Below are 12860 nucleotides of genomic sequence, written 5' to 3' on the forward strand. Positions count from 1 at the left end.
GCCTTGTTTTTCACTTTTTATGTACAGACACAGATGTGTCTGTACATATAGCCATCATCTGCGTCTGTCGTCGCCGTCGTCGCCGTCGTGCACTTTTACCGATAACACGATAACACGTTTTTGCTTTTGGCTTGAAACTTACAGAACTGGTGAATATTCCTAATACGCAGGTCAAGTTCGAAAATCAGCATGATCGGGCCATTTTTAGGGAAGTTATGCTATTTTTTCACTTTTTTCAGCATATATGCAGCACCGATAACACGATAAGTGGAAAACCATTTTACTTTTTGGCTTGAAACTTACAAAACTGATGAATATTCATAATCCGCAGGTCAAGTTCGAAAATCAGCATGATCAGGTCATTTTTAGAGAAGTTACCCTGTTTTTTCACTTTTCTCAGCATATATGCAACACCGATAACATGATAAGTGAAATAACATTTTACCTTTTGGCTAGAAACTAACAGAACTGATGGATATTCATAATACGCAGGTCAAGTTCAAAAATCAGCATGATTGGGCCTTTATTTTAGAAGTTATGCTGTTTTTTCACATTTCCTCAGATTCAATTATTAGGCATGTTAACAGTCTCATTATTTAACTAATAAGATATGTAAAAGTGTTTGTTTGATATTTCCTGCATCTTTACAACATTGTTAATTGATTTTGTAAAAATGATGGTAAACTTGTTATCATGTATTGTGTAATAAAGTGTCAAAAATGGTAATAAACTCATCATTGCAGTTTGTCAGATTCAATCATCCACTATGTTCAGAATCTCATAATGGAGGAAATTGGACATTAAACACTGTTCTATTGATATTTTTCCCATCTCATCAATTTTCTTAGTTGGTCATATAAAAATGGCAGTAAACTGTTAATTTTGTTTTATGTTAAAAAAGTGTTAAAAATGGAAATAAACCTATTTCAGAACAGTGCTGTCTTGTTTACATTTTGGCATTTTCAAGATGTGACTTTGAAGTTCCATGGTCCTGAAGACCTTTGCTAATCACATTTTCTGAATATTCATGATACTAATATTTTATGATTAAAAATTGATGGTCATTATGCTGTTAAACATTATGTAATATTGCATCAAAATTTGAAGAAACCCCTATTTTGGGCACTGCTCCCATGATGACCATTTAAGGAAAATCATGTCACTCACTGTTCTCAAACTTACAGGAAAGAAACATGGGACTAAAATACAGCTTCAGTAGGCAAGGCAATCTGCCAGATAAACAGTTTTTTTGTGAAAATTTAATTTTTTACATATTGGCATTTTCAAGGTGTGACTTTGAAGTTCCACAGGCTTGAAGACCCAGGCTAGTCACATTTTCTGAAAATCCATGATACATATATTTTGTTATTAAAAATTGATTGTCATTTTGCTGTTAACCATTATGTAATATTGCATCAGAATAGAAGAAAACACAATTTTGGGTGCTGCTGCCATGATGACCATTATGGGAAAACCATGTTACTTATGATTGCCAAACTTTCAAAAAAGAAATACAGGACTAAAATGCAGCCTGAGTTGGAAAAGCAGTCTAATTGACTTCTTTTTCTGGAAGTTTTACATTTTCAAAGTGTGAACTTCAACTCCCATGGGCCTGAAGCCTTATGCTTGTTTCACATTTTACTTAAATTGGTATTACCTGTTGAGCATAATTAAAATTTGATGTTGAATTTGCAGTTTAACATAATGTACTTTTGCATCAGAATTGACAGTAGCCTATTTTGTTATTTCCTGCTTTTTGTCTGTACATTTGACAGCTTTGCTGCCTTGTTGGTGTTGCTGCCATGATGACCATTATGGGAAAACCATGTTACTTATGACTGTCAAACTTTCAAAAAAGAAACACAGGACGTTTTGGCAGATGTCCCTTACAATCCGACGATATCAAAGGTTTCCATTGCTATATTTTAATCAATTCGACTAAAATGACATTTCCGTGAAATTAATTAATTAATCTTGGTCGAATTGTTTGGCATATAACCGTAAAATGCAGCCTGAGTTGGAAAAACAGTCTAGTTGGCATCTTTTTCTGGAAGTTATACATTTTAGTAAAATATTCATTATCTTTTTGGCATATTCATTGTGGGACTCAGAGCTCCCATGGACATGAAGCCGAATGGTAATCAAATTTTCTACATGTCCATGCTATTTATAGTCAATAATCAAAAATTGGTGATAATTATTCTGTAATTTATTATGTAATGTTACATCAAAATTGACAAAAATCTTTTTGCACTGCTACTGCAAACATTATGAAAAGAAAACTGTGTTACTTATTATTATTTTTAACATACAAGTATGATTTTTAGGATTGGCATGCAGTTCAAATTAGAAAGCCAGGTCAATTGGTCAATTCTTTTATTATTAAATTTATGCAATTTTGTGTGAAATTTTCATTTTTCTCATTCTGGCACTTTCAAAGTATAATCTTGAACTCTGATGGGCGTGAAGCCTTATGCTTTTACTTTCGTTGGTGTTACCTGTTGTGCATAATTAAAATTTGATATTGACTGTGCAGTTAAACATAATGTATTATTGCATCAGAATTGGTAGTCTCCTATTTTGTACATTATTGTTTTGTGCTTTTCTTAAGATGTGACTTATGGGCCTGAAAGACCTTTGAGAGGGTCAGTCTGTAAATTTCCCTTGGGTATCACTTAGTTAATTTCAGAGTTATAAAGTCATTTGCCTAATAAATAGGTCTTAAAATGAGATTACATAAAGCACACTTGTTGATATTTCCCTGTAAACTTCCAAAGGTTAAGCTCTCCGCTAGATTAATAATAAGGAAGCAGTGATAATTATGCAGGTAAATTTTGTTTAATATTGCAAATAAGTTATATATATATATATATATATATATATATATATATATATATATATATATATATATATATATATAAACTCGAAGATTAAAGGTTTGAATATCAGCTTCATTGGAATTATATTTACCTCTGCCAAGGAGGTTATGTTTTCACCCCTGTCTGTCATCAACATAACTCAAAAAGTTACGGATCGATTTTTATGAAATTTTCAGGAACTGTCGGAAGTGGGCAAGGAGGACAATGATTAGTTATTGGTGTTGGTGGTCCAGATCAATAATCAATTAATAAGCAATAATAATCAACAATTGCTGTCTAGGCAGAGGTCTGCGCTCTCAGAGTGCTTTTCTTGTTTTGTTATGTTTTCCTTTTTAATTTTCAAACACTGACATTTGTGACTTTTAACTCTCACCCTCCTGAGGCTCTGCACATTTTCTGTATTTCCACATAAGCAGTTGTATTGTTTTTTATGTCTTTAAACATTATGTAATATTATTTTATGTACTGTCATCATTTTTCAAAAATTGAGACTTTCATCATGTGAATTTGAACTCACATGGTCCTGAAACTGTAATCTTATTGAAGGGGTGGATTGAGACCATCTTCTGGGTCTTCCGGAAGACGGTCAGATTATTAAGTTTATATTGACTGGTATCTATTTTTTTTTCTGTTGGAAGACCATAAAAATGGGGGATGGATCAACATAGATACTTTGGAATACTGTCAGAAAATATCTCTGGGTTAGCTCCTGTTATTGACCATGGTACCTGTTGTGCATGATTAGAATTCAGTGCTGACTGACAGTGCTATTATAAGCATTATTTATTATTGCATCAAAATTGACAAAATGGCCTATTTTGCATCTTTATTTTCTGTTTTTTGTCTGTACATTTGACAGCTTTGCTGCCTTGTTTTAGGACCAGGCACAGGACCGGTGCAGTCATGAGACCTCTGGTGGAGGGAGCTACTGACTATCAGCAATGCAGTGGTTTGTTTACAAACAGAGGGGTGCACATATTCAAGTAATGCCGGTAAGAAAGTTTACTTGATGACAGTATAATTTTGTGCCATTGGGGGTTATGTCAATGTGTCTGCTGTCCATGGGGATATGAAATGTTCCACCCTTTTTAATTGTTCATGCCGTTTTGCAGGCATTTCTTAGTATGGCCATCAGTGGGAAATTATTTGGCTTTTTCTGTCCTGAACATTGTGACATATCAACAATATTGGTTGTATTATGGGAAGACATTGAAAATTGTGACATTAACAATTGCTGTTGCATTAAAGGGATAATAACTCTTTGTTTTGGCCAAAAAATGAATTTTCCTGGAGTAAACAATAATTTTCCCATTCTTACCAATGGTAAATGAATCCATTTTTACATTCAAAGTTAGTCCCTGGTTTTTTTCTGAAAAGTTTGGTTTTTTGTTAAAATCTCTTAAGAGATTATAAGAGAGTATAGCCATCAATGTAGGTCACGTGGTCTGATGACAAGCTTAGATATCAGAATAATAGCTAACTGCTGTTTTTGTCGTAACACAGAATATATTACATTTCTATGAGTTATTCACAATGTTTTTATTGTGAAATATAGACCTCATACGAAGAGTTATTATCCCTTTAAGCACCCCGTACATGGTGAGCAATTGGCGCATGCCATTCGTGCTGCGCCAGATGCTAGCGCTCCTCAGCTCCCTCCTCAGCAAACGCTGCGCTCTTTGCTCAGCATAGGTGCCTCCCGGCCTGCCCCTATCGGATGCACTGTGAACTGTGGGATCATGTGATTAAGGAAACATTACATATTGATGTTTTTTCTGACAGTAATGGAAATGGTGACCACGTTAATCAATCAGACTAACTATAACTGTGTACATTTTTGCTGACTTCACTGGGGGCTGCCATTTTTGTTTGTTTCCGGCTACCGGCACATGCGCATTGTTGGCATGACTTGAGCAATCGGTGCTTGCACCCAGCACACGCTGAGCCATTTGCCTCAAGAGGCCAAAAATATCAAACATGTGAGATATTTTCCTCAGCCGCGTGAAAAATAAAACACAGGGCTTGGCAAGGCAGACAACTTCTGGTCAAAAATGACATTATTTCATGAAATTTGAACATCTGGAACTTCTGAGCACCTCCCATTTCAAGAATTTCAACCAAAATGACCTTTTCTTTATTTCAATTAATTTCTTTTGTAGGAAATTATGGCGCATAATTGTAACTCTGAAATTGGACCATTTAGTCCCTTATATCTCCAAAACTGGCAGAGATAGGTCCATAGTTACTATTGAATTTAAATAGGAAGTCATATGCTGGCAATTTAACTGTGACCTTGAAGAGACATTGAACTTTGTGACATCAACAATTGCTGTTCTATTGTGGAAAGACATTGAACTTTGTGACATCAACAATTGCTGTTGTATTATGGGAAGGTGTTGAACATTGTGACATCAACAATTGCTGTTGTATTATGGGAAGACATTGAACATTGTGACATCAACAATTGCTGTTGTATTATGGGAAGACATTGAACATTGTGACATCAACAACTGCTGTTGTATTATGGGAAGACATTGAACATTGTGACATCAACAACTGCTGTTGTATGATGGGAAGACATTGAACATTGTGACATCAACAATTGTTGTTGTATTATGGGAAGGTGTTGAACATTGTGACATCAACTTTGCTGTTGTATTATGGGAATGTGTTGAATATTGTGACATCAACAACTGCTGTTTTTTTATGGGAAGACATTGAACATTGTGACATCAACAATTGCTGTTGTATTATGGGAAGACATTGAACATTGTGACATCAACAATTGCTCTTGTATTATGGGAAGACATTGAACATTGTGACATCAACAATTGCTGTTGTATTATGGGAAGACATTGAACATTGTGACATCAACAATTGCTGTTGTATTATGGGAAGACATTGAACATTGTGACATCAACAATTGCTGTTGTATTATGGAAAGACATTGAACATTGTGACATCAACAATTGCTGTTGTATTATGGGAAGACATTGAACATTGTGACATCAACAATTGCTGTTGTTTTATGGGAAGACATTGAACATTGTGACATCAACAATTGTTGTTGTAGTATGGGAAGACATTGAACATTGTGACATCAACAATTGCTGTTGTATTATGGGAAGACATTGAACGTTGTGACATCAACAACTGCTGTTGTATTATGGGAAGACATTGAACATGTGACATCAACAATTGCTGTTGTTTTATGGAAAGACATTGAACATTGTGATATCAACAATTGCTGTTGTATTATGGAAAGACATTGAACATTGTGACATCAACAATTGCTGTTGTATTATGGGAAGACATTGAACATTGTGACATCAACAACTGCTGTTGTATTATGGGAAGACATTGAACATGTGACATCAACAACTGTTGTTGTATTATAGGAAGGTGTTGAACATTGTGACATCAACAATTGCTGTTGTATCATGGGAATGTGTTGAACATTGTGACACCAACAACTGCTGTTGTAACATGGGAAGGTGTTGAACATTGTGACATCAACAATTGCTGTTGTATCATGGGAATGTGTTGAACATTGTGACACCAACAACTGCTGTTGTATTATGGGAGACATTGAACATTGTGACATCAACAATTGTTGTTGTATTATGGGAAGACATTGAATATTGTGACATCAACAACTGCTGTTGTATTATTGGAAGATGTTGAACATTGTGACATCAACAATTGCAATTGTATTATGGGAAGATGTTGAACATTGTGACATCAACAATTGTTGTTGTATTATGGGAAGACATTGAACATTGTGACATCAACAACTGCTGTTGTATTATGGGAAGACATTGAACATTGTGACATCAACAGTTGCTGTTGTATTATGGGAAGACATTGAACATTGTGACATCAACAGTTGCTGTTGTATTATGGGAAGACATTGAACATTGTGACATCAACAACTGCTGTTGTATTATGGGAAGACATTGAACATTGTGACATCAACAATTGTTGTTCTTTTATGGGAAGACACTGAACATTGTGACATCAACAATTGCTGTTGTATTATTGGAAGACGTTGAACATTGTGACATCAACAATTGCAATTGTATTATGGGAAGATGTTGAACATTGTGACATCAACAATTGTTGTTGTATTATGGGAAGTCATTGAATATTGTGACATCAACAATTGTTGTTGTATTATGGGAAGACATTGAATATTGTGACATCAACAATTGCTGTTGTATTTTGGGAAGCAGTAGGCAAATACAAAATTTAATTTTTTAAAAGAATTTTACAATTCATGTGTCACTACTCTTGCCTATGGATGCCATTGAATCTGCTTCATACAATGTAGAAGGTATTTGTTTGTTTATGTATAAAGGCACTATTTGTGTGTATATATTCTGATCTCTATGGTCTAATTCTCACAGACACCATTGGTCAACTTATACTGCATTCCCACAGATTTTAGATCAATCTATCCTCATGGGGAGTCTCACTAGATTACTGTCAGCTTATCCGGCTTAAAAGCTGTAAGAGGGTAATAAACTTAAAGGGATAATAACTCTTTGTATGAAATCTGTATTGCACAATAAAAACATTGTGAGTGACTCATAAAAATATAATATATACTGTTTTCCCACAAAAACGGCTGTTATAGCTATTATTCTGATATCTGAGCTTGTCTTTAGACCACGTGACCTCCATTGATGGCTATACTCTGTTAAAATCTCTTAAGAGATTTTAACAAAAAACCGAACTTTTTAGAAAAAAACCAGGGACTAACTTTGAATGTAAAAATGGATTCATTAACCATTGGTAAGTATGGGAAAATTGTTGTTTACTCCAGGAAAATTCATTTTTTGGCCGAAACGAAGAGTTATTATCACTTTAATTACTTGTGCGCTCGGCAGACAGCAATTTAGCGCAAACCCTCAGAGAGTTAGGTCAATCCAGATGAATCGATCTAAACCTGTGGCAATGCAGTCTTAGAGTGATCCAACTCTGTGCCTTGACTCTCGCAGAGTGCAATCAGCTTAATTGACTGAAGCGCCTCTGCAGGCGTTGAATAGAATACAAAATAACTGCTGATTATGGAAGAATATTGGAAACAAGAGAAGGCATGTCATTCACTTAAGCTGTTTGCACTCAGCAAGAGTCCTTGCAAATCTACGATTGATGTCAGATTTATTCTTTAGTTGATTTTTCATTTCAGAATTTTGGCACATTTCTTGTGGAAGTAGTGAGCAAGGACCAGAAATTGTAGGTGGTTACTAAGCCTCTGAACACCATCGTTGATCATCTGGACCTGTTGTCATGGAGATCAGGGTAACAGACAAACTCTAGACCACATGGTACCACAGCTGAGGTAAAACCGCTCCCTGTGTTTTTATTTATTTATTTATTTATTTATTTATTTATCAAAACAACTAAAGACCTTTATCAGCAGCAAATCCATCATCTGTGTAGTGGACATTATGAAAAAGCGTCATGTTTTGCTTACTAAAATGATTCCTGCAGTTGGGTATTTAGTATTCTTTTACAGGGTAATAATATCTTTATTTAAAAGCATATTGATCAATTCTCGCAATGGATATCTTCTGAAGGAATGTTGTGAATTTTTTCAAGATTCATCAACAGAAAAGCAGCCTGGGAGCTCACCTTCCTATCAGTGTGACAGCAAGGACAAATCTGGTTCAGTTCATCAAATACAAATCTTGACCAGTAGATTAACTTGGACCCATTTCCGTACCTAGATTGATCTGGCAGGATCGACACTTCTCCGAGGGAATTCTCACTAAATGGCATTCAGATTAAGGAGCTTAGATGTCTGGCTCACCTACTAAACTTTACGTCAATCGAAATCAAGTGAAGTCCAATGCGTTTAATTCTTAAAGATAAAAGATAATATACATATCGTAAACTTTGATGTTGTGAAAAACTCAAAAACTGGATTAGGGAAGAAAAGGAAGCCAATGTTCAGATTTACGCATCGGATATTATTTTCAGAAATGATGATAAAATAAATCTACTTATTTCTCAGGTAAAAAAATACATTAACAGAAAATCAAAAATTGGAAGGCATACGTAATCCAGGGACATCGAATGTTTTCTGAACTAAGAGATTATACTTTGCTTGTCTTTATATGTATTTATTTTATACAGTAATTACATGTAGCGGGCAATAAAGTGGCATGGTAGGGTATACAGATATGTATTTATCCATACGGTTTTTTGAGAAATGTATATGTGAGAAGTGATTTGTATTGTATTGTAATGTACATTGTAATGCTTATTTCTTGTCTAATTGTACCACCAGCGTTAGCGCTGGCGGTACACATGGTTTCGGTCCCGTCCGGATCGTTCCGCCGGCTCTGCCAGCTCCGCCGGCTCCGCCGGATGGCTACCGTTACCGCTTCTCCTCCTAGACGGTAAGGGCCCCCGTACCCATCTCATGGATTTAGGTCACCTATAATCTCAACTCGTTCCACGTAAAATTTGGGCTTTGTCGGTATTGGGGTCTGGGTGTGGCACTCATTACAATGCACCCTTGTCTAAAAATGGCAAAATTAAATGCTTATTATCTACCCTACAGAAGGAGTTATGGGAAAAATTTCTATAGACGGCTTTCCAAAAGTCATAAGTGTAGATTTCAAATATACCCTTGGATTTGACCTTTGACCTTTACTTCAAGGTCAAATGGGCCAAAATTTTCAAAAAAATGAAATTTTTTACGAAAAAATTTTTTTTTGCCCTGTTATTCAGACACTACACAGACTTAACCAATAATATTATTGGAAAGTGTTACCCTTCAGGTCATCTTTCATCTCCATGAATTTGGGGTCAATCGGTGCATTTTCACGAGAGTAGCGGCCATAAGATACCGAAACTGAAAACTGTCTCTAATTCGGGAACCGTTAATGCTAGAGACCCAATCTTTTTTGCATTTTGTAGAGCATGTAAAGCCCAACACTGAAGGTGGTCTCGGTTTTTTTGTATTCCATACGGTTTTCGAGTTACGCTGTATCAAAAAGTACATATTGGTGGTAAAAGCAAAATGTGCAGTACGGTAATGGAAAATAATTTTTGAACTCTGGAAAAATAAAATATAAGGCTTGGCAAAGCAGACAACTTGTGTTCAAAAATGACATTATTTCATTAAATTTGAACATCTGAAACTTCAGAGCACCTCCTATTTCAAGAATTTTGACCAAAATGACATTTTCTTTATTTTAATTAATTTTTTCTGTACGAAATTTAAGGCACATTATGGTAACTCCAAAATTATAACATTTAGTCCCTTATATCTCCAAAACTGGCAGAGATAGGTCCATAGTTACTATTGAAGTTGAATAGGAAGTCATATACTGGCAATCTAAATGTGACCTTGAAATTGACCTTTGACCTACTTTTCACCATGAATTGAACTTTGCAAATTTTGCTTTCCTTTTATCTCCAAAACTGGCTGAGATAGGTCCGTAGTTACTATTGAACTTGAATAGGAAGTCATATACTGGCAATCTATATGTGACCTTTAAATTGACCTTTGACCTACTTTTCACCATGAATTGAACTTTGCAAATTTTGCTTTCCTTTTATCTCCAAAACTGGCAGAGATAGGTCCGTAGTTACTATTGAACTTGAATAGGAAGTCATATACTGGCAATCTTTATGTGACCTTAAAATTGACCTTTGACCTACTTTTCACCATGAACTGAATTTTGCAATTTTTTCTTTTCTTTTATCTCCAAAACTGGCTGAGATAGGTCCGTAGTTACTATTGAATTTGAATAGAAAGTCATATACTGGCAATCTAAATGTGACCTTGAAATTGACCTTTGACCTACTTTTCACCATGAATTGAACTTTGCAAATTTTGCTTTCCTTTTATCTCCAAAACTGGCAGAGATAGGTCCGTAGTTACTATTGAACTTGAATAGGAAGTCATATACTGGCAATCTAAATGTGACCTTGAAATTGACCTTTGACCTACTTTTTACCATGAATTGAACTTTGCAAATTTTGCTTTCCTTTTATCTCCAAAACTGGCAGAGATAGGTCCATAGTTACTATTGAACTTGAATAGGAAGTCATATACTGGCAATTTACTGTGACCTTGAAATTGACCCTTGACCTATCTTACGAAGAACTTAAATTTGATTGTACCATATGTATTTTTTGCAAAAGTTAAAAAATTCTTGTTGATTGCATTTTTACAGCTTGTCAAGCACAAAACTGGTGGCTGTGTCCCTTATTTTGTGTATGTGGGGGTCTATACGAATGCGCTTGCTCCAGCTGGTGGTACAATATTCGGAGGCGGTATCGCCTCTCTGATCCTCTAGTTAAAAAAAATACATTCTATGTCGAGATATACACCTTTAATATTTCTTACATAGAATACATATGTTACTGAACATGTCAAACTACCGTCTCTAAGCCAGTAATTTAACTCATCACAGGCGTCTGTAAGTAGCAAGGGAACGAGATGTGTAATTAAAACGAATCTGCAGATTAAAACGAATCTGCATGCCTATAGCTTAAGTGTACGTCTCTGTGGTTTAGGGGTACAGTGGTCGCCTGCTTCGCGGGTTAGATTCCCGTCACATTTGGAAAACATGAGACTGAGTTCTATCTTGAGAAATGTACATCATCTACTTTCCAGGGAAGACATTTTAAGCTTACGGCAGCTGTGGACACTATGTCTCCCAATAAATTACTGAGATCTCTAACAATATAGGGTTGTTTAATGGATTTTGTTTGGTCATTTCCTAAAAGTCCAGCTTAGGGCGTCTTATGTTTACATGTATCTTGTTTTTTTTCCAATTAGTGTAAAAAGATAAAAATAAATTCAGCCAATAAAAAATATTGAAATATAAATGAAGTTGTTTTTATTTGAGTCATAAAACTAAATAAAAAACTGAATTTTAAAACATTTCTAAGCTATGCTTTAAAGTGAAGTTAATATTAGATACAGAGACAAAAACTACTTTAAAACGTTTACTGCCCTTGAAAATCATAATTCTAATATTGATGAATAATCATAATTCTAATATTGATTGATAATGATGAGGAATAAAGAAATTGCTGAATGGGTGGAATACCCATTATTTGTTTTGTTGTTTTCTACATTCTGTCTTTCATCATACCATCCAGTTGGGAGAGAACTCCCCCAATTTTTTTACTGGAGGTGTTAATAACATCGAGATGTTTTCTCCCCTTCCTCCACTGTAGGTCAGAAACACCAGATGCTCAAATACTTTCAATAATACATGTGTAAAAGTTAATTAAAACGGGATCATTGTCTTTAAAAGTTGCAAGTGATCAAAAAAGCACCGTCTTTGTCAAAAGTAAAATTTACTTTTCATTTGAATTCCCAGCAGGTTGAACTATATATGTATTGTATTTAACTATATATCTGTTGTATTTAACTATGTATCTATTGTATTTAACTATATATCTATTGTATTTAAACACGGACATACTGGAATATAAAGGCGAAAGTGAAGTTGTCAGTAATTGAGCAGTATGGTAGGGTATGTGAGCATGAGTGTTTTTGTATTTGATTATAGTTAAATGTATGTACCATGTATAGTTTATTTCTTTTAAGATTAGAAGTTTAATAAAATAAATTTAGAAAAAGAATTTACTTAAAAAATTTTTAACGTAAATCAGAAGTCAAATATTGGTGTATTGGAATAAAATTATTATTAAAGTGCTTCATTTATTTTAAATAAAAGTTAAATGATGGCTTCTTGCCTGACGTCCCAAATGTCTTTAAGTAAGAATCGCTATTATTATTATTATTATTATTATTATTATTATTATGTTTTTTCAAACTTTTTCACTTAAAGGGTCCCATTGGGTATACGTACACGTATCTTCTAATTTGTTACCTGTGTAAGACACTTTTTATTTCCCCGTGATGCGTGAAATGTTCATATCATTTAGTGGTCTGTGAAGCACCCCATTCCCGTGACTCGTGAATGTGCCTTTTTATTCTTTGCC

At 34.7% G+C, this 12860-nt stretch overlaps 1 long non-coding RNA gene across 3 annotated transcripts in view; it reads left to right on the top strand.

Annotated features, from left to right (window-relative positions):
- Positions 1–12525, top strand: part of LOC147763065 (uncharacterized) — a 45363-nt gene extending 32838 nt beyond the window's left edge. For 2 of the 3 annotated variants that reach the window (XR_015333386.1, XR_015333384.1), the window contains 3 exons: positions 3758–3871; positions 8071–8223; positions 8484–12511. This is a non-coding gene — a long non-coding RNA (uncharacterized LOC147763065). Of the gene's footprint in view, positions 1–3757; positions 3872–5038; positions 7213–8070; positions 8224–8483 lie in introns of all 3 variants that reach the window. The other variant, XR_015333385.1, reaches the window with a different exon arrangement.
- Positions 12526–12860: the final 335 nt, after the last annotated feature.

This window comes from Lingula anatina, chromosome 3, assembly GCF_051362555.1.
Source record: "Lingula anatina isolate TDL-2025a chromosome 3, LinAna3.0, whole genome shotgun sequence".
NCBI lineage: Eukaryota > Metazoa > Brachiopoda > Lingulata > Lingulida > Lingulidae > Lingula > Lingula anatina.